Genomic DNA, 25262 nt, shown 5'->3' on the forward strand with positions numbered 1-25262 from the left:
ACTGTGCAAGGTCTTTCCTAGCCAGATTGTTCAGCTTGCATTTATCATGATTTTTTCATCTTTGTAACTTGGATAGCTAGTCAGCCCTCTTAGGGACAACTCTGGGGCTCTCCAAGTTCTGACTCTTCTTGATCTGTGCTCATTCTTCTTTTTCTGCTCTTCTTACATTGAAGTCTTGGAAATCCCAACCATTGCTATAAAAGTTCTGTTGCAAAGAATGGAAAATAGCCTATTTTATCCCGTAGCCCCGTTACACATACATAGGGAGCTATGGACATCTCACTGTTCACTTTGAGTTGAACTTGAAATTCCTGCCTCTCCTCTTCAGGAAGTATTAACCAAAGAAGCCACAAGAGGATTCTAGTGGCTTTCATAGGACATGAATCTAGTGGATTCATAGGACACTAGTCTCCTATGAAATAAAATGCTATCAGATACCAAACAGCTAACTGTCCAGATTTTTCAGCAAAAATTGGCTGCTTTAGTTTTTTGAAATTTTTTTCTCTCTCCTCTGTAGTTCAGTATGATAGACTCTTCAGGGCAAATTGTCAGTGGGAGGAATTCGGAGATGCCATATGTCATCAGTACATGGCTGAGGAGAAGCCAAAAAAGTATTACCGCCGTTTTCCCAAAAAGCTATTAGGGAAGGTTATTGATTGTTTTCCACACACCTTCCACCTTCATCAGAGGGTATTGTGATAACTAAAAAGGTACTTTCATGTATCTCTTAAAAACAGCTTTCTCCTTTTTTGTTTTCTTAATATCCACTGTGCCCAGGTCACTTTACAGAGCTCCAAAGTGATGCTCCTTTCTTTCTCCATAGGATTTGTCCTCGCCTTTCTGGCAAATGGGCTTGAATTGCTACTGCTTCTGTCAGCTGGTGGCTATGTTTACTTCAAGGTCTTTGAGTAGGCCAGACAAGTCCAATTACATAAATCATTATTGACTGCTGTCAACCCCCTGTCCCTCCCTCTTACACTTGTTTTTCTACCCCTACCTCCCTCTGCTTTCTATATAGGATTGGAGATGCCATTTTTTTCCTTCAGACTTTCAACCTTTTTAATAAAAATGGTGCTTAAAGGTACATGTCAGCAGACTTTTGGGTGACCTTTAAAGTAGAGTGGTATTTGGTCTGTACAATAACCCATTCTCTATCATTTATAGATTGTCCACATTATACCTAATTTTAAAATTCTTGATGACATCTATTAGGCTTAAGCCCTTAAACTAGTTCATGAGGGTACAAGGGTGTTGTAGCATTAATGCCCTGTAGGTGAAGTGAATGTTGGTATTTGATCTTTTAGTTGGTACCTGGACCATCCTTCAGTGGGGCTTTCCCGCTTTTCCCCTTTCCCCTTTTGTGTTGTTGGATTAAGGTATATTTCATTTATTCTTATTCTGTGTTCTTTTCAACATAAGCATCACAGACCCATTAATTAAGAACAGCTGGCTATATTCTCCTGCCACATTTCTAATTTCTCAGTGCCCAGTTGACAAACAGAATCCTATCTAGAGCAAAGTCATTTGTTCCAGGCTCAGAACACATAGAGGGCCCAGAACCATACGTTGCACTTTTGTTTCAGAGTTAGAAGTCTCCCATGGGCTTTTCTTCCAGTCACACTAAAGTAGTATTTGCAGAAATGAAGTTTCTTTGGGTCTTGTTTTGTTTTTGTTTTTGAAGATGGAATCTAAGATCATCTCAGTTTAGTTCTTTGCCTTTTTGTTGTTGTTGTTCTTGAGCTCATATATGGGGTATGTAGGCCTTTTGGCCATTCGAAGCATTGCAGGGAGTGGTATGTTTTAGTTGGTGCATTTGTTACTGTAAGAAATCAGCAAATGGTTTGTGGTGCCTTTTAAGATTTATTTAGCACATATTTTTCCTATGGGTTAGGTGCTGAGCTGGATGCTGGGGATGCACAGATGAGAAAGGCACAGCCCCTGTTCTCGGATTGTCTCACAGTCTAGTAGGAGAGAGAGAGACACATCAACAGCTAACTCTAATACCTAACGATCTGGATAGAAAATTTCAGGTCAGGGCACTGGCATGAACAGAGATTGAGAACAGATAAATGCATGGTTTGTTCAGGGAATCACTTATATAGTAATATGGATATTGGCAGAAAATGACTAGAGACAAGATGGAAAGGTAGATTCAGGTCAGATTTTGAAGACTTGAGATTTTTAGCTTTTAGAAGATTATGTTGGTATCCCTTGAACTCAAGATGTTGGGTCCAAGGTAATGATTCTGTCTACATTCTTAGAACTTTTTTGTAGAGTAGCAGGAGGTAGAAGAAAAAGTTATTGAAGCTGAAATAGTGATCCTTAGCCTTAGGGACAGTGTGTGTCAGAGGTTTGAGCATCCAGCATGGCTTGTGGCCAGAGCTTTGCGTCAGTCTGAGATGTATGTGATGTATCTTTAGCTTAGGGGAAGAGAGAGGACTTGATTTTTGAGGAAGGCTTGGGAAGCAGGGATAGAAGAGCTGGATAGTTTTGCTGCTCCCCAGCCAGAAATTTATAGTTTGATTTCATTATTACCTTGAAATATTGTGATGTCCCAGAACACACAGCCATTCATATTTAAAAGTAAGCATGGCAACCTCACATCTGATTCGGATATAAAGGACTGATTTGGCTTATTTATATGATTTCAATTCACAGGCAGCCATAATCAAGTGCTTACTAGGCTTGTAAGAGCAGCCAGAGGTCAGACCATTTAGGAACACACTGGGGATGATAGGAGCTATTGGTTACAGTGCACCCTCATCCAGGCACATGTATCATTACCCTCTGGCCCATAGCCACAAGTATATCCTTGTCCCCAACCCACCATCTTCCAAATGCACACTATGATTATAACAGGGAGCATGGTTGGATTGATGTGGCAGTCCACATGGAAACACAGATTTTGCCAGAGGTCCTATTTGCTGATGTTGTTTCACCGTCACCGTGGGCTGTCATTCATGTTGCTTCATATCTATGTTGCTTTGCTGTAAGATGCATGGGTCTTTCATAGACTGCTCTTCCTCTTTTGCTATTGGGGTGTGAAAGGTATTGCTCCTTTAAAAAAGTGCAGCAGGGCTGGGCGCTGTGGCTCACACCTGTAATCCCAGCACTTTGGGAGGCCAAGGTTGGTGGATTACCTGAGGTCAGGAGTTCAAGACCAGCCTGGCCAACATGGTGAAACCCCGTCCCCACTAAAAATACAAAAAATTAGCTGGGCATGGTGGCGGGCACCTGTAATCTCAGCTACTCGGGAGGCTGAGGCAGGAGAATCGCTTGAACCCGGGAGGCGGAGGTTGCAGTGAGCCAAGATCACGCCGTTGCATTCCAGACTGGGCAACAAGAGCGAAACTCTGTCTTAAAAAAAAAAAGATAGTACAGCATAAATCCTTCCAAACATGAGTAGAGAAACTCTCTAAGGAAGAAAAATCTCTGGATGGAGGTGCCAGGGTCTACTTGGGCAGGTGTTCTATTGTGACATAGCTGTCTTTTTTCTGCTTAGCCCTTGGAGAAATGTGTGTTTTCTTGGATTCAATGTAATTTTTAAAAATAATACAATCTCCAAGTCCTTCTCACAAACTGGTTCTAAAGTATCCCTAATTACTTAGTATAAAAAATGTCTTGATTTATCCATTTCTACTGTTTTTAGCATTGCTGTTTGGGGAATGATGATCCTGGAGGATAAAGTTCTACGAAATATCTAGAGTTAATGTTTAATCGAAAGGAACCTGTCTTAAAGGTCAAGAGATAGTTGAGTTCCTCTATTAAAAACAATGAAGGCTAGACCCTGTCTTCTCCATTAGGAATCCTGAGCACTGGTGAGGAAATTCATACTAAAACCTTGCTGCTACCAATATCTTATTCCTTATACTGGATCTCCAGTAAAATGTGCATATATATATGGGTTTAAAATTATTTTTATCAATGTAATAATATGAATAATTTTTGTAATCAGGCTTGTAGTAACATCAACAAAACCAATCAGGCCGGTACTGCTTCCTCCCAATCCTGCTCCTCTTGCTTTTGGTACTTACCTTCATATTTTATGTAATATGCTTATGCTGCCATTACTTGATTCATTATTTTAGATATTGTGTGTTTACTTCTTGTGATGATAGATGAGAGGCTGGCTGTCTCATAGTCCCTATCAGTGAGGCATGGCTGGTCTGTGCTGCATAACAAGACATTCCTAGTTATCAGGGGCTTTGCAGAACAGAAGTTTATTTCTTGCTCATGCTACACATTCAACTTAAGTGGGCAGGGGGCCTCTGGCTCATGTTGGTCACTGAAGGATGGACATGGGATGATGGAGGCTCCATCTCAACACCTGATCACATGATCTATGAAATGGGCGAATAAAGAGGTAATTGCCTGCTGCCTCTCAAAACTTCTTCCCAGGTATGATATAAATTAATTTTACTCACATTTTATTGGTCAAAGCAAGCCACATGACTATACTTAATCTGAAAAGAGGCCTGGAAGTACAACCCTACCATGTGCCTGGGAAGAGATGCTCTGGAATATTTGTGAACAGCCCTAATGATGACCATACAGCCTCTCCATTTTCTTTCCCCCATTACTCCAATATAAGTAAATCATGTATTTTTTCAAAATTGGTATTCAGTGTTTGTTATTATAGCTTTGCATTTATGTCCAGTGCCAAGCCAAGCAATGCATTATGCTTTTACTTCCTTTTTTGAATAATATTTTATTTTCCCCAGAGTCAATAATTGCCTAATTTCTTATTTGCTTAGTTTTCTTTTTATTAATTTCTTATTTTCTGCACAACATTCATCAGATTTATCAAGTAGTCCTCAGTGTTATTTTTTGAACACTGAAATATATCAGATAACCTACCAATTTTATTTTTTCCTGGAGTCTTCCAGCCTCCCGCTTCAGCCTTGGCTCTCTGGGCCTGCTGTACAGGAATCATCCTGCCTTTGCCAGTTTCCTGTATTAGGACCCTAGTTTTTGGGTCTTTTGTCTCCTTTTTAAAAATTATTTGCTTACTTGTTTTGCTGGAGCACATGCTTTAATAGCTTCCTAAATAAAGGTTTATGACGAATTGTATTAGTCAGCTTTTTAGTAGGTTATGCCGTGGTGCAAATGATTCCAAAATCCCAATGGCTTGTACAAGATTTCTTTCTTACTGGTATCCTGTGTCTTTCATGGGTTAGCAGTAGTTCTAGCCAGGTCTTTTTCATTCTGGCACCTAGGTTAAGGGAGCAGCCCCTGTCTAGGAGAAGCAGTTCTCATGGCAGAGGAAAAATAGCACTGATTGAATCAGTGTTGGCTGTCAAAGCTGCTGCTCTGAAGTGGTACACATCACTTCTGTTCACATGTCATTGGAAAATCAAGTCTTATGGCCAAGCTTGATGTCAATAAGCCTGGAAAATAAAAATAATCCTTCCACAGGTAAAATTATATTTTTGCCAAAGGAAATAAATAGCTGTGTTGCATATAAAATTATGAATTGGTTTTTCGCAGAATTTTGAAGGCATTGCTCCATTGTCTCCTCGTTTTCAGTGTTGTTATTTAAAAGGCTGATGCCAATCTAGTTCTGGTATAAGAGTCTTCCATATAAGCATTGTTTTTTTCCTTTGCTCTGAAACCTTTTAGGTTCTTTTTTTTTTTAGCCCTTGTAATTCAGACATATTTTGACAGTGTGACTTGGTATAGATCTTTATGCATTCATTTTACTGATCCTTCCTTAGGAGCTTCAAATGTGGAAATTTATGTCCTTATTTTTCTTACATTATGACTTCAATAATTTTCTCCCCTTCGTTTTTTCTTTCTGAAATTTCAATTATTTGGATATTAGACCTCCCATATTGTTCCTCTGCTTTTCTTATCTTTTCCTCTCTTGGTCTTTATGTTCTTCTTTTTGGGAGATTTTCTTATTTTAATCCTTTTACTTTTTTGCAGTTTGATTATCATATTTTCAGTGTCCTTAAATTCCTTTGTTTTCTGTGTCTTCCTTTTTGTAGTATCCTGCTTATGCTTATGGATATAAATTTTCTCTTATCTCTGAGGATATTAATTATAGTTTTAAGTTTTCTTCTGTTATTGTATCATCTCTGTTTTCTCTGTTTGTTTGTTTTGACTTCTCTCATATTGGAAGAGTTCCTCAAATGTTTTGTGATCCTTAGCTGTCTATTCATATTAAAGAGTGGAACTCTCTTGTTTCCTGGGGGCAAAGGGAGAGGATAAAATAGTTACCTGGGTAGCTGCATGCTGAAAAGTATATATGGGAGCCTGCTGCTCCATATACAGAGTTTTAATTCCTGTTTTCCTGTGTCTTATCCCAATTTCTGTGGTACTTGGTATTTCTAAACCCTTAAGCCTTCCCAGGATTCAATGGGGACTAATTGTTTCACTTTTTATTGGCATGTCTTTCTGCAAGCACTTAGGTTCTAACTTGCTTTTCCTTTACTCTCTGAAATAAATATTCATTCTTCCAATCATTTCCTGTCTTCGAAACATTTATGGATAATTCTTGTCCACTAATGTCTCCTTCCCTGTTTTCTTAGTCTGTGTGGACTTAACGCCTCTTTCTCTCTTTCTCCTCTCTCTCTCTCTCTCTCTCACTCACACACACACACACTTTTTATTTGCATTGTTTTAATTCCATTAATGAGACTTCAGGAGGGAGAGAGATAATCATGTATTATCAGTCTGCCATGTTTAACCAGAAGTCAAGCTGTGGTAGAATTTTTTAAATGTAGTTTTCTTTACCTCATGCTAAACTGAGCATGGCCTTAAAATCTACCCCTGGTCTTTGAAATAAAACTAGCATTATACTTGGCTAGATGACATGCTTTCACCACCAAATTTTAAAGACAAAACTTGAATGTTGATGGAAATTAAAATGTGTTTAGCACTTTCTGACACTACGCATGGTAAATAAATAAATGAATGAATCAGTAAAAAGAAAGGAAAGTCACTATAATGGATACTCTTGAGTTTCCCACTCCAGCTGCACTCTACCCTTCCTTACCCTGCTCTGGGCCCCTGGAGACTGACTTCTATGGGCTGCATCAACCAGGCTCCCTTGTCCTCTAGCTTCCAGTTAGGTTTGACAATGGGAGGTATGTGGGGGAGGGAGAAAGGATCAGAGGGTTGAGAGGAAAGCCAGATCTTGGTATTTACTTCTCCAGCTTCTTCTCTGCCAGGTCACATTTGGCAGTGGCTGTGTTCCACTATTTCATGCCATAGCTTGTGTTGGGTTGTCCCTCTCTGACAGCCTCAGCTTTTACCAGGTTCTGGTAACCATTACTCTCCTTCTCACTTCAGGTCTAGAGATGGTAGTGGTTTCTTCCTGCTACTGATCCAGGACCAATGCACCATACCTTATAGGTTCCCTTAACCCTGCCCCTACCTTCAGTTACACCTTTTGAATGTGCTCTGTTTCCTGCCAAGACCCTGCTTGATACAAATGTTATGGTAGCACTGTCTCATTATCATCCATGTATTCTTGAACAACATACTCCACATCGTGGGCCTCAGTTTCCATATCTGAAAAGTACTAAGGTGGCAATAGGTGGTCTGATCTGTCATGTAAGAACCCCTTCCTGTTCTGACATCTCTGGTTTTATATGATGCAGGCAGTGGTCAATAGCCAGCTCTAGCTCTAGTTCTCTTGTATAGACTTTGTGGACCATTGTGGATAATTCTGAGTGGTGGATGATCACAAAACAATTTCTTCCTGTCTTTGGGAGGCAGTTTGCTGGAGCAAAAGGATTATAGGCTTTGGAGTCAGACCAGAGTTCAAATTTGAGTGTACTACTTTCTTACTATATGACCTTTAATCCATTACTAAACCTCTCTAAGTCTCACACTCTTCATCTTAAGATTAGGGTATATGATGGACACTGCTAGTTACCTATCCTAACCGTTTTGTTTTCCCTTGCTAAAAGAATACTATTTTCCGTTACATATGTAGCTGAACATTTAGTTGGATGTTTTGATACATGCAGTTTGCATAGACATAACTAGTATTTACTACCATCTGATTCTCTCCTTCTGAAAGCATGAAAGACTAATTTCCAAGCTTCCTATAGTTAGGTGGGACCATATGATTAGGTCTGGCCAATGAGCTGTGAGGGAAAATTACCTGTGACACTTTGGGGCTGAAGTAGAAAAAAGCAAGTGTGCAATCTCCGTGTGCTCTCTTACCCCTGCTGAGGCAATGGGGAACAATCTCCATGGTGGAACCGCCATCAATCAAGGGTCCCTAAGTGACTATATGGAACATAGGCACTCATCAACTTGCAATCAACATGTAGCATGAGTGAGAAGTAAACCATTGTTGTGTTAGGCCATTGGGGTTTTGTGGTTGATTTGTCAGCTAATCCACAGCTGAAAAGCATCCCTACAGTTATAGGACATTATCTTTCTTGTAGGGTTGTATGGATCAGACTTTGTAGATTTGATTCCTAGCTCTGTTATCTATTAACTTGTACGTCCTTGGTCAAGTTACTTAACCTTTCTGTGCCTTGGTTTCCTCATCTGTAGAATGAGGTTAATAATACCTTTTTCCTCATGAGGTCAGTGTGAGTACTAAGGAAATTAATATACAGGAAGCACTTAAAACAAGGCCTGGCAGGTAGCAAGTGCTATGCAGTATTTTCTGTCAGAGATCATGTATTTCAGAGTGTCAAATACAGTGTCTGACTCTCACCAACAACTTAATGCTTTATTACCTTTATTGCTGTCATAAGGGTTAGAATGATCCATGTAAAGTCTTCACATATGGTGGCCACTTAACACAATGTCACTATTATTTGATGACTGATTTTTTTACTTAATTCTAGATATATGCCCCTCATTTTTTAGTTCTCTTAATCATTGACCTCTAAGATTTCCTTCACAACATGGGAGGTAGTTAAGTGTGTGGATTTCCAAGAGTAGTTCTGAATACGAAGTTAAGAAGATGTTGAAATGGCAGCAAAGCCTTAATTTAACAGCGAAGGCATTCATCAAAAGTGTTGTTATCCATAAGTTTGAAACCAAGGCGACCCACAGAGAAGCTACACTTGTAAAAATGAGCCTTGGATAATGAGTATTTCATTATATTTGCCATTTAGAGCCCTTACACACTGTCTGTCCATGCTCTTCATTTTGCAGATGAGAAAACTTAAGCCTAGAGAAGGGAAAGGAATAGTCTAGGATAACACAGTCAGTTAACAGCACAAGCAGAACTAGAGCCCAAATACACTGATTCTTGATCTGTATCTATATTTTGCATCTGTAAAGCTATACAATATTGCCTTCTAGTACTTGAATAAGAAAGTCATTGGCTTTTCGTCTCAAAACTCTCAAAAGCTTAGCAGAAACTCAGAGATGTGGTTTTGGAGGAACCAGAGGAATTCAGGTGAGCAGTGTAAGGTAGAAAAAGCCAGGTTTGGTCTTGTAACATTTGTGCCATTTGAAAACTGTTGTCAGACAACTGCAACCCTAGACTCAATGTGAAAATTAAAGTAACTTTGCTTTTATGTGCTGTCCTTTGCAGAGCTCATCATCCATTTTGTTGGTGCCGTTTTGCTCATGTCTTTGAATACATCAAAAGTGGCTTGATTTTCTCTTTCCTTTGCTGTCTGTTCACTGGCTGCAAGAGTGTCCTGTCCATTCCAAATTTTGGATGGGCTGCCCAGAATCACCACAGACTTTGCTTCTTAGCCAGCTAGAGGAAGGCAGAAATGAAAGAGCCCTGCCAGTGTGTTTCCTTTCTGTAAGTTTCCTTGGACACAAACACAGGAGCAGAGTTTCTATGGAGCAGCTGGTCTCCCCATTTTGGATTTTGCTGAGGCAGGTAGTTGAACTCTTTGAGGAAGTCTGGGTTTTCTCTGTCTTGGGAAATTACTGATAACATCAGAGCCAGAAGGAGGTGAGTAAAATGGAAAAGAAAATTCATAAGAGTGGTGCCAAGATTCAGATTTCCAACCCCACCCAATTCTTCCCCAGCTCTCCTTTCAGCTGCTACTTGCTTCCCAGGAAGCAACAAACAATAGGCTACTGATTGAATTTAGGTCTGAACTTCATACAATTAAAGGTGAGGCAAGTAAAACATAGTTACATTTAGAATCAAAGTCTCCGTGTTTCCATCAGGAGGCACAGTCTGTATGTGTACTTTAGAAAGTGGGTCTGGTTCTGAAGCCAAACTTGAAAGCCCATTCATTTTGGTAATTATTTTCTTTTTTAAAGCAAGAATAATCTTTATTCCTTGGAAACTAATTTATAAAATTGTTATCAATAAGATGAAAAGATTCATGGTAATTATTTTCTTGTTCATAGTTTCTTGCTGGCTTTTTTTTTTGAATTAATCACTTCCAGGAAAGTGCAGAGGTCTTAACAGTGAAGAGAAGGAAAAGCATATTAATTGTAGCTGGACTGGGTCTAGATCATGAAAGCTGGAATATCCTGAGATCTGGGACAAAGGGACAGCCATTGGGCAGCTGTACTTTATGGTAGGCAACATAGCACAAAGATTCAGTTGTTTCTTTTTTACCCCCTCCAGGACAATTTAAATGTCTACTCTGGTTAGTTTCTGAGAGTAGGTACCATGTTACTTAAAAAAACTCTACTCATTGTATATGAATTTGTATCAACAGGTAACAACTGCCACTTGGAAGTCATCTTTATCTTTCTCTGATGTCCCTTTTTCGTATCCTTCTCTCTAGTACTGATTCCTTCAGTCAGTGAATTTATGCTGCAAGTTGACTACATGCCAGGCACAATACCAGCACCATTGATATAATGTTGACTAAGACAGTGTTCCACTTGCTTATTGCTGTGTGATAAACCACCCTCAAAACTTAGTTGCTGAATGTAAAAACCATTTTACTGTAAAAACCATTGTACTATAGCTCACAATTCAGAAATTCAGGCAGGGCTCAAGATCTTGGTGATTCTTCTGATCAACACGGATTACCCAGTGACATTCAGCTGGTAAATGCGCTGGTATGGTAACCTCCTCTCTGTATCCCCCTCTCCAGTTTCACTCACATGTCTGTCTGGTGCTTTGGCAAGGATGGCAGGAAGGCTAGGCTCAGCTGGCCCTGTCAACCAGAGAACCTACACATGGCCTCAACAGCATGATGACCTCAGGGTGGTTGGACTTCTTATGTGTCAGCTCAGGGCCCCAAGGGCTAGTGTTCCAGCGATCCAAGTGGAAAATGCACAGCCTTTTATGACTCAGCCTCTAGAGTCCCAAAATGTCACTTCCACTGCATTCTCTTGGTCAAGTAAGTCACTGAGGACCAACCCAGATTCAAGGGGAAGGTAATCAGATTCTGCCTCTCAATGAAAGAAATAGCAGAGACTTGATGGACAACTTTAACGTGTCACAGACAGCCAGAGCTGCTTGATGAGATTATATGCCAGTGGAACAAGAAGCAGACTGGTCAGCAAATAGTCCAGGGGCAGAGGCTACCTTGAAGAAGTGACTAGAAAGCCTATTGAGTAGTATAGTGAATACCGTTTGAGGACTACGCTGCTGAGAGTCTGAGGTTGCTACGTTGTGCTCTCTTGGAGGATTCCTGTGATGCCCACCACCTCCTGCTCAGCATTACGTATCATACTAGAACAACAACCAACTCTGCTGGCAAACACACATGCACAGGACACAGTGCGTAGTCTTGTCTCTACACACAGCTGCTGCTTTCATTCGGATTGGTTAAAATCTAATTGTTTGAATGAATTCAGGGGTTGCTAAGTGATTAGTACTTATTTAGGCTAGTTCAGTCAGAACTGGCAATTGGCATTGTTGTTCCATCTGCTGAGGCTGTTCCCCCTCTTCTTCCTCTTGCTAACGCTACTCATTCTTTTGAATTCAGTATGAGGAGCCCCTTCTTCCTGGAAAAAAACTTTTTGACCACCCTCATCCCAATTTAATTTAGATGCCTTCCTCTGGACTCCCTAGCACCACCCAAGAAATGTACTGTTAATCCAGCAGACATATCTGCAACAGGAATGTCAGCTATTGACCAGGTTCTTGCTGAGAGAGCTACAGATACTGGGGTGATTCAGACTGATACAGTCGCTCCCTACACAAGTAAATCTCCCAGTCTGGTGGTGAAGGCAGATATCAAACGAATCGTTACAAATGTATCGAATGTTCCTAATAATGCCTGGCTCAGAGTCACATGGGTAGTGATAGGGACTGTGCCATCTTTTCTGTTGTTGTCATGGTGCCTGGCATATAATACCATATCAGTAAATGTTTTTTATGTGCATGAATGAATTTTGGTGGTATATTTATTGAACATGTGGATAAAGTTATGTCAGTAGAATGTCATTTATCTTTTTATTAGAGCCCTTCTAAGATTTTACCAGGCTGGGCCGTGATGCCTTCCATTAAGAAACAGTGGATTGGGGTGGAGGGAGGGAGAGCATTAGGAAAAATAGCTGATGCATGCGGGGCTTAATACCTAGGTGTTGTGTTGATAAATGCAGCAAACCACCATAGCACACTTTTACGTGTGTAACAAACCTGTACATCCTGCACATGTACCCTGGAACTTAAAAATTAAAATAAAAAATAAAAGAAACATTGGAGACAGGGCCTACATCTGGATCCAGTCGATCCTTTTTGCTGCCAGCCAGGTTATGCCAGCCTCCTCTCATCCCTTGGTCAGTCTGATATCTGGGGGGCTGCAAAGTGGCACCTCACATATCAAGTTTTGACCTTCTTCTCTGTTAACCTTTGACTTTAGCTATCATGACCCTATCGATAGATGAACCTGTTTCCTGCTGCCCATCATATCCTATCCTTTGGAATAATTTGTGGCAGTACTTGACTAGGGCTCTTCTGACCTAGACCTGTCCTGAGCAGACACATGTTGCCCTCTACCATGTTCTGGGGAACCTAGCTGGCAGCTACCTTGATCCTTCCTGGTTGACTTGCCTTCCAATGTTGGCTTTTCCCCAATATGATTTCCAGATCCCAAGGTTGTTGGTTAGTTTTTTGTTTTGTTTTGTTTTTGTTTTTGTTTTTTTTAGACAAGGTCTCTGTTACCCAGGCTGGAGTACAGTGGTGCCATCACAGCTCACTGCAGCCTCATCTCCTGGGTTCAAGCAATCCTCCCACCTCAGCCACCCAAGTAATTGGGACTAGAGGCATGTACTACTATGCCTGGATAACTTTCTTATTTTTTGTTAACACAGAATCTCTATGTTGCTCAGGCTGTTCTCAAACTCCTGGGCTCAAGCAATCCTCCTGCCTTGGCCACTCAAAGTGCTGGGATTACAGATATGAGCCACCGTGCCCAGTAATCCCAAGTTTTTAGAACAACAACAAAAAAGTATAGTCCTTGGAACTAGACATAATTGATTTTGAAAGGACTTCTGTATTTGCTAGCTTTATCATTCTGAGCCTAATTTTCTCATCTGCAAAAATGGGGATAAAAATCATGACATCACAGGGTTATTTTAAGTGTAGTACCTACCATGTAATTGCTGAGAAAGTGGTAGTTCCCTCCCATATGCCATCTCAATGTATTGACTTTTGTATTCAAAGAAGACATTATTGATTACTTTCTCTCCAGTACATTATTTACTTTAGGGTACTTTTCCTAGATGGGGATAGTGGCTTGCTTCCAGGGCTGGCCTTGACCACACCGTTATCAGAGCTTCTGGACTCCAATGACATGACTACCTGGCTCCCTCACTTGGAGAATCTGGGTCCCATGGCTTCTGGCACAATGACTTCACTATAGCTGCAGTTCTACCTTTTCCCTCCAACCGTGGCTCAGTGCCAGGATAGAAGGAAAATGCAAAAGAGTTTGGCAATATTTCAGAGAGGAGACTTTTAGCAGAAGTTATAGCTTTGCTGTCCTGGGCAGTGTTATGAAGGCACTTTCCCACACACTCCTCTGGATCCTACCTTCATCTGCCACCTTTACTCCTTGTTCTTTCTTCTAAGAGGATACAGTAGTATATTTGGGTGGCTTGTGACATGACAATATCTCTTATTTTAACCTCCCATAGCATTTAAGCATTTATTGTCTGTAAATTTTTAATTATGTTTTTCTCTCTGTGAATTTCATGTATGATTAAAGTATGCTAGTCATAAATCATTCAAGATAACACTAAGCTCTTCAATGGCAAGGGTTATGAATGAATAGCCCAGGGCCTGAACACAACTTGAGAACTGCTATTTTTTTTTTTTTTTTTTTTTTTTGAGACAGAGTCTCGCTCTGTTGCCCAGGCTGGAGTGCAGTGGCGTGATCTCGGCTCACTGCAAGCTCCACCTCCCGGGTTCACGCTGTTCTGCCTCAGCCCTCCTGAGTAGCTGGGACTACAGGCGCCCACCACCACGCCCGGCTAATTTTTTGTATTTTTTTTAGTAGAGATGGGGTTTCACCGTGTTGGCCAGGATAGTCTCGATCTTCTGACTTCGTGATCCGCCCGCCTCGGCCTCCCAAAGTGCTGGGATTACAGGCATGAGCTACCGCGCCCGGACCGAGAACTGCTATTTTAGGGCATAGGATGAAAAGAGAAGTAAATGAAGAAAAGTGAGGAGAAGAAACAGCAAAATGGAATGTTAAAGAACCCTGATGAGGAGAGTTTAGGAGAGACGGACAACAGGATGTAAGCTTCAGGATATTTTGGAGGGTTTTGGGCATATTTCATTTACAGGGTCATAAGGGTAGTGAAGTTGGAATCCAGCACTGTTCTCATCAGTGTCAAGGAAGGCAGGACCAGCTTTCTCTTTATGTAAACCCTCAAATTTTAATGGGCACTAGAATCCACAATCCTGGGCCTTACCTACAGAGATCCTGTTTCAATATATAGGACCAGGAACTCTGTATTTTAACAAACATCACAGGTGATCATGATGCTGGTGGTTCCAAAAGAAACATGGGTCTCCGGTTAACAAAGTAGTCCAAGGTTGTATTGGTAGTTCGACAGCCCTATCATGTCTTGTGATCAGCTAAAGTCCCTAAGTCACAAAGTCAGAATGATAGAAGGACCCTTAGTGGGATGACCTACCAACGCAACTCAGTGGGGGCACTGTATTAGTTCGTTCTCACACTGCTATGAAGACATACCTGAGATTGCGTGATTTATAAAGAAATGTTTAATTGGCTTATGGTTCTGCAGGCTGTACAGGCTTCTGCTTCTAGGGAGGCCTCATGAAACTTACAATCATGGCAGAAGGCGAAGGGGAAGCAAGCACATCTTCACATGGCCAGCAGGAGTTGGGTGAGGTGCTACACATGTTTAAACAAACAGTGCTAGGAGGATGGTGCTAACCCATTACAAACTGCCCCCATGATCCAATCACCTCCCACCAGGCCCTTCCTGTAACACTGGGGATTACAATTCAACATGAGATTTGGGTGGGGGCACAGAGCCAAACCATATCAGGCACTATTGGAATTTTAGGTGGGACCATGCTTCCTTGCAGGGGACTGTTTGTCCTGTGCAATGCAAGACGTGTAGTACACTTTGTTCCCACCAACTAGATTCCAGTAGCACCCCTCAGTCATTCTGATGACCAAAAAACCCCCAACCCATATATTTCCTCATTCCTCCTAAGGGGACAGTACCATCCCCACTGAGAACCACTGCCAGTATAATCCCTTCATTTTATGTGGGAGGGAAATGGGTCTCAGAGCAGGGGGAGGAATTCTTCAAAGTCTCTCAGTGAGCTCTTTTTGAAGTAATATACTCTCAAGTCTGTTATTCTTCATCCTGTATTTCTGTAACTAAGTTTGGGAACCTAAATGCAGGCTTGCCTCCCCAGTTGGATGGTCAGCTTTATTAGAAAAGATAGAGACAATCATCTTACTAGGTCCCTGTTGTCTCTGACAGCATCAAGTATCATGCTGGCTACACACAGGCACCTCCCAGATACTCACTGAACTGAATTGAACCACAAAACTCTGTGGAGCTCCTTGAAGATGAACAAGATTCAGAACCCTCCTAGGCAGTAAGTCTTCTTTCAGGAGGGACCGAATTGTTTGTTTAGACTGCACTTTGAAGAGAAACATTAACTCATTAGCATATTCTTGGTACATCAAGAACATTCATCTGGACCCTGAGCCCTGCTAGAGTGTACATGCCAGGAGGGCAGGGAATGTTGCCTTTCTTCATTGTTTATTTTCAGCTCCTAGACTGGTGCCTGGTACATAGGGAGACACTCAGTAAATATTTATGTATGAAGAAATGGCTCCACCTTACAATAAAAGATTGTTTACTTTCTTCAGACAAGTATAAAATAAGCAAATGTTTTCAAGGATTATTATGTCCTTGGTGAAAAGTAAAAAGTAAATATGAGTTAAAAGAATATAAGTACCTTGTATTTGCAAAGAAGATTTCTAAAATTCAAAGGCTTTTCTCATCTATGAAGGAAAAGGTAGAGAAATGTGCCCTTTTTGAACCTACAGTGACAGATGCTGATGGCTAGACTAATGTCCTCAGAGAGAGGCTGCTGGTGCTGTTGCTCAGCGCACCATCCCTTCCTCTGACCTGTTCAGCACTGTCAAGAGTGACATGGAGAGACCACTGATGGCCTGTGAGGAGATTCACAGATGGGGGAGCTGGGCAGCCAAGTGAAGGCATTGGCTCACACAGTCATTGGCTGTCAGAAAGTAACAGTAAACCAAACCCAAGATGATGAAATGTAACAGGGAAATGTGGGTTTCAAACCCCAATGAACCACGCAAGAGTGATCTGCTTTAATAGCACCAGGTAGGAAGAAGCCTTCAAGGTTTCAATTGATAGAAAGACCAACAGTACCTAACAGGTTGATGTTGCTGCTCCAAAAGACTGATGTGACCTCAAACCACCTTATTGAAGGCTAGTGCCTAGAGTACAAGAAGCAGTGGTCCATACCTGCACACACCTGTTCTGTTTACTTCTTACTTGTGTTCCTGTCATACAAGGCACCTAGACAAATGAGAGTCCATTCAGAAAGTTACCAGGATGTGGATGACTTTGTAACCTGGTTGTATAGAGAACAGTGGAAATAACTGGAGATAATTTACTTTAATATTATGAGAGGAGTCTGGGGACCATTATAGTAACTCGCAAAGATTTGAAGGGTTGACATGTAGGGCAAATAACAGTCTGGTTCTGTAATCTCCTGAGAACAGAATCAGCACTAACAGATTGAAATGCCTGCAAGTCAGATTATTGGCTCAACACAAGGGAAAACTTTCTAATGACTATGCTATCCAAGATTTCGGTGGGCTAGTTCATTTGGTAGTGAGTTCCTTGTCACTGGAAGAGTTCAAGTAGTGAACTGACCACTTACCTGGCAGGGAAGCCATAGAGGGGGTTTAAACATCTGATGAGACTGAACTTTATGACTTTTAACATTTCATTCAAGCCTGAACACAAGCCTCTTCAAGTTTGGGTTTTGTATTTTCAAGGTGATAAGTGAATCTGATTCAATATATATGAATATTATGTCTGTCACCAAAGTAAGGTGGAGTTATCATTTGGGACGTAAGTGACCATCACTCTTTAAATGCCTATCATTGTATAGGTTTTAGAAAATTTCATCAAATCTCTTATAAGAACACATGCTTAATGTGCACTAAGAAACCTGATTATCAAAGCAGTCCCTCTACCAAGAAAACCCCCTGCCCTCCCTAGCTCACCTTCTACCCAGCCAGGTATTTTCATTTTTATCTGTGGGTGTCTAGATCAGGTTTGCTCAGGACTAATTCACAGCAAGGTGAGAAGCAAACTAATACAGGTACCTGTGATTTGGACAGCACTGCTCTCAGGGTCAGGGTCAAGATCAAGGGCCTTACTTTGTTCTCTGGCCTGTCTTGTTTGCTTAGGTCAGGACAGTCTTGCTTATTTTCTGGCTGTTGAGCATCTTGTGCTGTTCCTTCAACATTTTCACTCTTCACAGTTACTAACTTGTCTTCTTTTGATAGGTTCTTTTTTTTGTTAAGGTAAGACCTACGTGATAAAAATGCAAATAAAACAGAAATATATTCAGTGGAATGTAAGGCCCGCCTGTCCTAACTAATCCTGTGTTCCTTAGTTCCCTCCTCCAGAGGCAGCTGCTATCATTACCTTCTTTCAGATCCTTCCATAGTGAGTCTGTGCAGACATAAGCACTATATAGATATCTGTATGGTCTTAAAGCCTCCCATCTGGCTCTGCCCACCAGTTTGTGTGATCTTTTGCTCATCCCAAGCTCCTACAATAGCTCATTTATTTGGAGCCAACCTTCTCTGCTAACCTGTCTGGGCTTCACTATTTTCTACTGCTCACCTGCTCTCATACTGCCACTCTGACTTGGTAAGACCTTAATCTGGGACAGGGAGAAGTAGAAATCATCATTTAGGAAGAGTAAAGCATTTCTAGTTTCTATTTCCATTCCATATTTTCTAGCCCTGTAAAATTAAATTATGCCTGTTCATCTGCTACTGACTCACTATATTCCACAAGCAAGCAATTTGCATTTTTCTTCACAGCAGCATCTTTTTCCTCAGGATGCTGTGGCAACTAATGTTTTAAGATTCTAAGAAAAAGTCATAATAATAAAACCTTTCCATCCTAGGCATCTAAAAATTGAATTGTGACCAAAGCATAAAGAAATATTATTAAAGAAGCTAAACAGTTTACAAACCCAGCAATGCCATGTTGAAGATTAAACCTTGTAGGTTGGGAATTCATTTAGGGCACATTTGCATTCTGTGTTTTTAGATGTGGCTACATGCACAAGTCACCTAACACATCACCACAGAATACAATGTGTCAAAGTATTTAGAATATGAGAGCATTACACAGATAAGGGAGCAGTTTTTATCTGGGAAGGTGAGAAAAGGGAGTGAGGCAGTAAATTGGCCCATAGAATTTTAGAGTTCGAAGGGGCCTCAAAGATGAGCTGGTAGTGTAGGCTAAGTACCTTTGGCTGCATCACTACCAAGTGGTTGTCTAGCCTATGGTTTGAGTACCTCCACTGACAGAGTGCTGGTTATATCTCAAGGCAGCTTATTTCATCAGGCTGCCCTATTAGAAAGCTTTTCTTTACGCCATACCAAAATCTATTTTCTACTGCTTGTTCCTAGATTAAACTTCTTGGGGCTACACAGCCACACCAAATTCTTTGCAAGTGTTAAAGCTCTTTATATATGTAAAAGCAGTTTTCAAGTACTCCTGTCTAGAGTAAGCATTTAAAATTCCTTCAGTGGACATCAAATGACATTGTTTCCCACCCATCCATCATCTGTGTGGGCACAAAACCTTCACCTATGGAGTAAAATGTGTCAGTTGCTTCTCTTGTGTCTTGTTTTTGGCCTAAGTAAGTTCAATGAGATAACCACGAATTAAAAGAATCTTGGAAAGGAATCAAATATGGAAGTATTTGAGAATGAGATAATAAAGGCAAGTCTGGTCATACAATTTCAGAAGCTTATGCCTTTAATCAGTTAGGCTAATAGTGAGGCCGTGAGCATAGACATCAGAAAACTAGGGATAACCCTCACCATGATCTGCAGAATGAAGATGTTAGGAAACCATAGACTCTGTGATAGGAAAGTCCTTTAGCAATCAGCTAATGAAACTCCATCATTTTATAGATGGGGAGACCTGAGATTTGAAGAGGCCAAGAGACATGCACAATGTCTCACAGCTACATTGGCAGAGCAAACACTAATTAATCCGTGTCTTTTGATTTCCAATTCGGTGCTTTTCTGTATGTGTTTTCTTAACTTGGGACACAAGCAACAGCCAGATAGTAAAGGATATCCTTTTATCACCTTCTCTCCAGTCACTGTTAACCAATTGTATTTCACTCCAAAATATATTTCAAAAGTTACAGAGTTACATAAGAATGCTCTTGAGATTCTTGGACTGATCTCCAAAGCATCCCTGCCTTATTCACCAAAAACTTAGCAGTTTGTGTCTTTTTGAGTTTTGAATTAATGTGAGCATCAGTGAGGATAAGTCCCCATTACTGTGAGGAGTTTGTACAATGAGCGTCTAATAACATGGATACCACAAGGGAGTATTGATAAGACATTTGGGAATAAGAAAGGAAATATTGGCCAATAATGCATATTATTGCGTGATAAAACCCTGATGTCATATAATCATGTTATGGCAACATCATTCTAAACAGAAACTCAAAATCGCTGAATTCCTCTGGACGTGTGTGCAATGTACATGGGTCTTCACGTGTACATTGGAAATGCACATTAAAGTGGAAATGGGGAGCTGTTGCTGGGATTCCAGGATATTGGAGACAGACAAGGTATTCACCTTGCAGGCACTTCATGGATATTTTTAATTTGAAAAACAAGGACAATCCCAATGTCTAGATTTCCCATTTATGTAGCCCCCCAAAAGATTTCAGTAGCAGACCTCCTATGAGTCTAGGTCCTTCTCAAGCTGAGGGTTCTCAGGTAGAAATTATATTGATTGAGATGAGCCGTTGGCCTTATTTGAGAATGACCCAAGTCTGGTTTTGTCAGACTTGGGTCATTCTATTTAAATTCAGGTATAGACCCTATTTTCTAGACCCCATTTTCTAGAAAATCTGTGCCAACAAAACTTTGAAAATTTGAAGACAAAATTAACATTTGAGAGAAAGGATTATAGAAAACCTGCTAAATGCCTTTTTAAAAATGGGCCCAGCCCTACTTTCCAATCCTATAATATAGCATGCCATCATGTATCTATGCCATAATTTATACTGTATTGATTTTATTGTCACAACTTTGGAAATACTCTGTCATGTGTATTTATGATGGCCCATAAATGTTTGGAATAACATTTAGAGACCAAGTCACTATTTGGAGTCAAGGAAATAGAGGGCTGTGTAGACAGATTAGAGCCCATTAATGGACCCAGTGTGTAGACCTAAGAAACCTGCCTAAGATAACTTCTCTTGAAAATTGGGTAAAAGAAGCCCTTAAATAATTGTAGCACAAAATGGAAAGCTGTGAGCTGTGTAGCCCAAAGTGATGACTCTATTTGAAAGCCCTTATTTTTTCATGTCCAGGAATCCTCAAATGGTATGTTTGTAAAAGGAATTGACAAAAGCATGCAGCTATACGAGGCAGCAAGATTCTCTGGATGAGCAGATCACAGCCTTCACGTATTAGCATGTCCTGAACATGTAACTCCCAGTTATAGATCTGGAGTTATTTGCATCATCAATTCAATACTTTGGGACTTAGGGCTCCAGTTGTGTTGGTGCCAGATGGAGAATTAATATGTTGTCTAACTCAGACTAGTTAAGGGGTTTTGCTCCTTGGAGGGAGTGGGAGAGAATGGGACTGTTTTGCTCTCATTTTCCTCATCCTGCATTAGAAACAAAGCAAAAAGTTGGCTGGAATCAGTATTAGCGTTGCCCACAGCTGCTGAACTCTGATTTAACCAGATGCCATAGCTATAGCAACGGGGAAATATTGAAATTTTGAAATTAACATGCTACTGAAAGTTGCTAAATATATCACGCTTTGTGGAGGGGTTCATATTGTAGGTATTTCCATTATTTCTCAAATGACAAAGTAAGTCAGGCTTTAGACAGAAAGTTAATTTATTATATATGGTGGTTGCTGAAGTCTCCCCTACTTGATCTATATCTATAAATGTGTTTTTTGAAACCAAATGAGATAAATCAGCTTGATTGTCCAAGGCATAGATGGAAATTGGGGCTGTCATAAAGCCGTCTTCAGATGCATGTGGGTGTCAGAATATTCACCTTTGGGGTTTAGTGGAAAGAACCTCAGGCTAGGAGTCAGGAAACCTAAGTCTCAGCCTCTATGATTAAATTATTAGGTGATCTTGGGCAGATCTCAGGTTCCCCATTTTTTAAATGCCAGGTGTTGAACTCTTCTGCCTTCCAATTCTAGGATTCTGGAATAGTTAGGGTTCTATTTCCCCCGGCTGTGGCTCTGGGGGTTACTTACTGACATCCTGTGAAATAAGAAAGAGAGACCCACATCCCAGGATCCCTGGATCAGAGTGGTGGGTGACATGTAAAGAGAACTGTGTTTTCCCCCTACAGGCTTTTCCCTGGATAGGAAAGTGTTTTCTCCACTCAACAAACCCTATAATGGGCCTGTTGGCTTCATGCTCCTTCAGTCCTCCTTTCCCCACAACTGGGCCTATGTGACTCCCAGAATGAGGCCCTGCACCTTACTCCGCTCTACCTAGCAAGGCTCTGAGGCCCTACCTTGTACTCAGGAGAGATCTGAAGGATCCAGAGTCTTAAAAGCAGGTCATGGATGCAGTACGGCTGCAAGTTGTTCTTGGACTCTTCCCCTCAGTCCTAATAAATAGATTCTTGCCACCTTCCTGTGACTGGCACACCTTGCCTTCTCTTCCATATCCAGGAGCTCATTATCTGTCTACTACCTACTTTCTTTAATTATTAGAGAGCCTGTTCCCTACCTTGGCTTTGTACTTGGTGTCTTTTTCCACTGAGGACTGAAATTCTGTTGTCCTTTTCAGTCTTCCTGGGGTCTGTGCTTGTCCACTGCCAGAATTCTCTGGGATCACTCATCTGCCTGTCCATGGAGATATTTGTCTAAGGCTTGTGTCCAAGACTCCACAATGCCTCATAGCCTACTAGCTAGCATAGCCTTTTGTTGCTTACTGTTGATCCTCAGTGAGGCTGCTGGCCTGCCTTGCCTGGACCTCTGCCTGCTGCTTATTACCAGACCCTCTTAAGGTGTGCTTCATCTGCTCTGTGGGGACATTGCCCTCTAACTCATGTCTGGGCCTACACAACACAAGATTATTAGTCTCTACTTCTCATCTCTTATTGGAGACCCTAACCTCAAAGCCATCACGGGCCTGCCTAGTCTCTATGTTTTAGATTTCCCCAGGCTGGTCTATTCTAGTCCCAGCCAAGTTTCAGTTATAACTTACAAAGACTATATGGGCAGTCCTTGGGCCAGGTTGCCCTGCCAGGGCCAGGTTTGTGGGCCCATCCCTTGAGATGAAAGCTACTGTGTCTGGTTTCTCAGTCACTATGCACCAGTTAATGAACAACCTTGTAAAACTTTACTTTTGATGACCTTGTAGGCTAAATTCAAGTTAATATTCTGAGATGGATGATGAAGGAGAATTTTTGTGTCTTTGTAGCCTACAGTAGGTAGAGGGATGCTGTTGGGAATTTTTGAGCCACCCTGAGAAAATTAGGTGAAAGGTGAGAAATGCCTTTGTGATCATTTTGGAAGCTAAGTTGCGTATGAATCTAAGGTGGCATTGTTAGTAGTAGTAGTACTTAGTCTAGTAGTATTCAGCTCCTTGCCAAGGTGCTTCTGGCTTAATGAAATGACCCAGAGCTTCAGCCCCATAGCAGGGTCACGTGTATTGGCTAGCTACATGTCCTTGTGTTGAGGACTTACACTTTTTGAACCTCAGTTTTCTTATATGTCAAGTGAGGCTTTGTGGATGATATCTTTATAAGCTTTCAGGCAATGTCAAGGAATACCAGTTAGTGGGTAGTGGATGTGAAAGTGTTTTAAGAACTGTAATGCATCATACAGGTTATCTAGTCTTCCTTCCCGGATGGATGGAGTTTACAGACATGGGACTTCTTTCCCAGTATTGGTGGACAGGGAAGATTTGGATCAACATCCTGAGGTCAGAGTGAAGGCAAACAGCTTGACATGGAGCTAGATGAGACCAGCGAGACAGTACACAAAGCCAAGTACTTTGGGGCCAGCAGAGCTAATGCATGAGGAAGTTTGAAGGAGAGGAATTTCCTGAGTGGAGAGGAATTTCCTGACCTAGAGTACAGGGGCTACTGGCTTCTTTTTGTTTGGTGCCTGCTGTTGCTTGTCTAGTAGCTTAGAATCAAGTAATTCTGGAAGCAGTTAAAGGGTAGAAGAAGAGCAGACTGAATGTATGGGACTATTCTTATAAGATATGACAGGATTTAGGGACCAGGCAAAGGGTACAAAGCCAGTATCAGCTAGTCCAAGATAAACCCAGTTCAAAGGAGAAGAGTAAATGACCTAGATGAGCAGCAAAGGCAGACCATATTTGGACACTAGTAATGGTGAATTTTATGTGTCAACTTGACTAGCTTATGGTGCCCAGTTGTTTGGTCAAATACTAGTCTAGATATTGCTGTTCAGGGATTTTTTAAGATGAGATTAACATTTAAATCAGTAAACTTTGAGTAAAGCATTACCCTCCATAATGTGGGTGGGCCTCATCCAATTCATTGAAAGCTTTGAGATTAAAAAAAAAAAAATGGGGGTTTCCCAAAGAAGAAAACATTTGGCCTCAAGGCCGTAACATGGAAACCCTGCCTGAGTTTCTAGGCTGCTTGACCAGCCATGCAAATTTTGGATTCCAGACTGTAACATCACTTCTTACCCGGGTTTCTAGCCTGTCTGCATGTGCAGACTTACCATCTCCCACAGTCATCTGAACTAGTTCCTTAAAATCTCTCTCTCTCCCTCTCTCTCTCTCTCCATACGCAGACACACACACACCAACGCATGCAAGCGCACGTGCACTATGATTGGAATGTTGTTTGTCCCCTTCAAAACTCATGTTGAAATTTGATTACCATTGTGACAATATTTAGGAAGTGGGGCCTTTGAGAGGTGATTGGATCGACAGGGCTCTGCCCTCATGAGTGGATTAATGCTGTTGAATAGGAGTGAGTATGTTATAAAAGGGCAAGTTTGGCCCCCTTTTGCTCTCTCCCTCTCAGCTCTTTTCCTCTTCTGCCATGTGAGGAATAGTGTTTCTCCCTCTGGAGGATGTAGCATTCAAGAAGCCGTCTTGGAAGTGGAGACAGCTTTGACTCGATGCCAAATCAGCTGGTACCATGATCATGGACTTCCAGCTTCCAGAACTGTGGAAAACATATTTCTGTTGTTTATAAATTACCCAGTCTGTGGTATTCTGTTAGAACAGCACAAAATGAACTAAGACAATGTGTGTGTGTGTTTATGTGTGTGCATGCACATGTATGAGCGTGTGCATGTGTGTGAGTGTGTGTATCTCCTATTTGTTCTGTCTGGATAACCATGACCGAAACAGATATCATGACGATAGCAATGCGGCTTTGAGCAGAGACAGTTGCAGGATTATGGAGAGCCTTGAGTGAGCTGTCATTATGAGTTCTTTCACCCCAATAGTCATAAAATATTGAGCAATATTTGAGTAATAATAATTAATTATTACTGTGTCTACTAAGTGAGCATGTATTGTGCCATAGAGGTTGGTTGGCACAATTTCTATTGACTCAGATTTCTGAGATGCTAATCCAGAGCCTGAGTGGAAGTCTCTCATCTTCCTGTCAGAGAAGTTTTACTCTC

The 25262-nt window shown here is 41.2% G+C and overlaps 1 protein-coding gene across 10 annotated transcripts in view; it reads left to right on the forward strand.

Annotated features, from left to right (window-relative positions):
• The window catches only part of LOC129053094 (uncharacterized), a 67340-nt gene extending 43118 nt beyond the window's left edge, over positions 1-24222 (forward strand). For 8 of the 10 annotated variants that reach the window (XM_054545185.1, XM_054545184.2, XM_054545175.1 and 5 more), the window contains one exon: positions 10333-24222. The gene's annotated coding sequence lies outside the window, so the exon portion shown is untranslated. The remainder of the gene's footprint in view (positions 1-10332) is intronic. The other 2 variants (XM_054545177.1, XM_054545180.1) reach the window with 2 other exon arrangements.
• Positions 24223-25262: the final 1040 nt, after the last annotated feature.

The sequence above is a fragment of the Pongo abelii genome, chromosome X (assembly GCF_028885655.2).
Source record: "Pongo abelii isolate AG06213 chromosome X, NHGRI_mPonAbe1-v2.0_pri, whole genome shotgun sequence".
NCBI lineage: Eukaryota > Metazoa > Chordata > Mammalia > Primates > Hominidae > Pongo > Pongo abelii.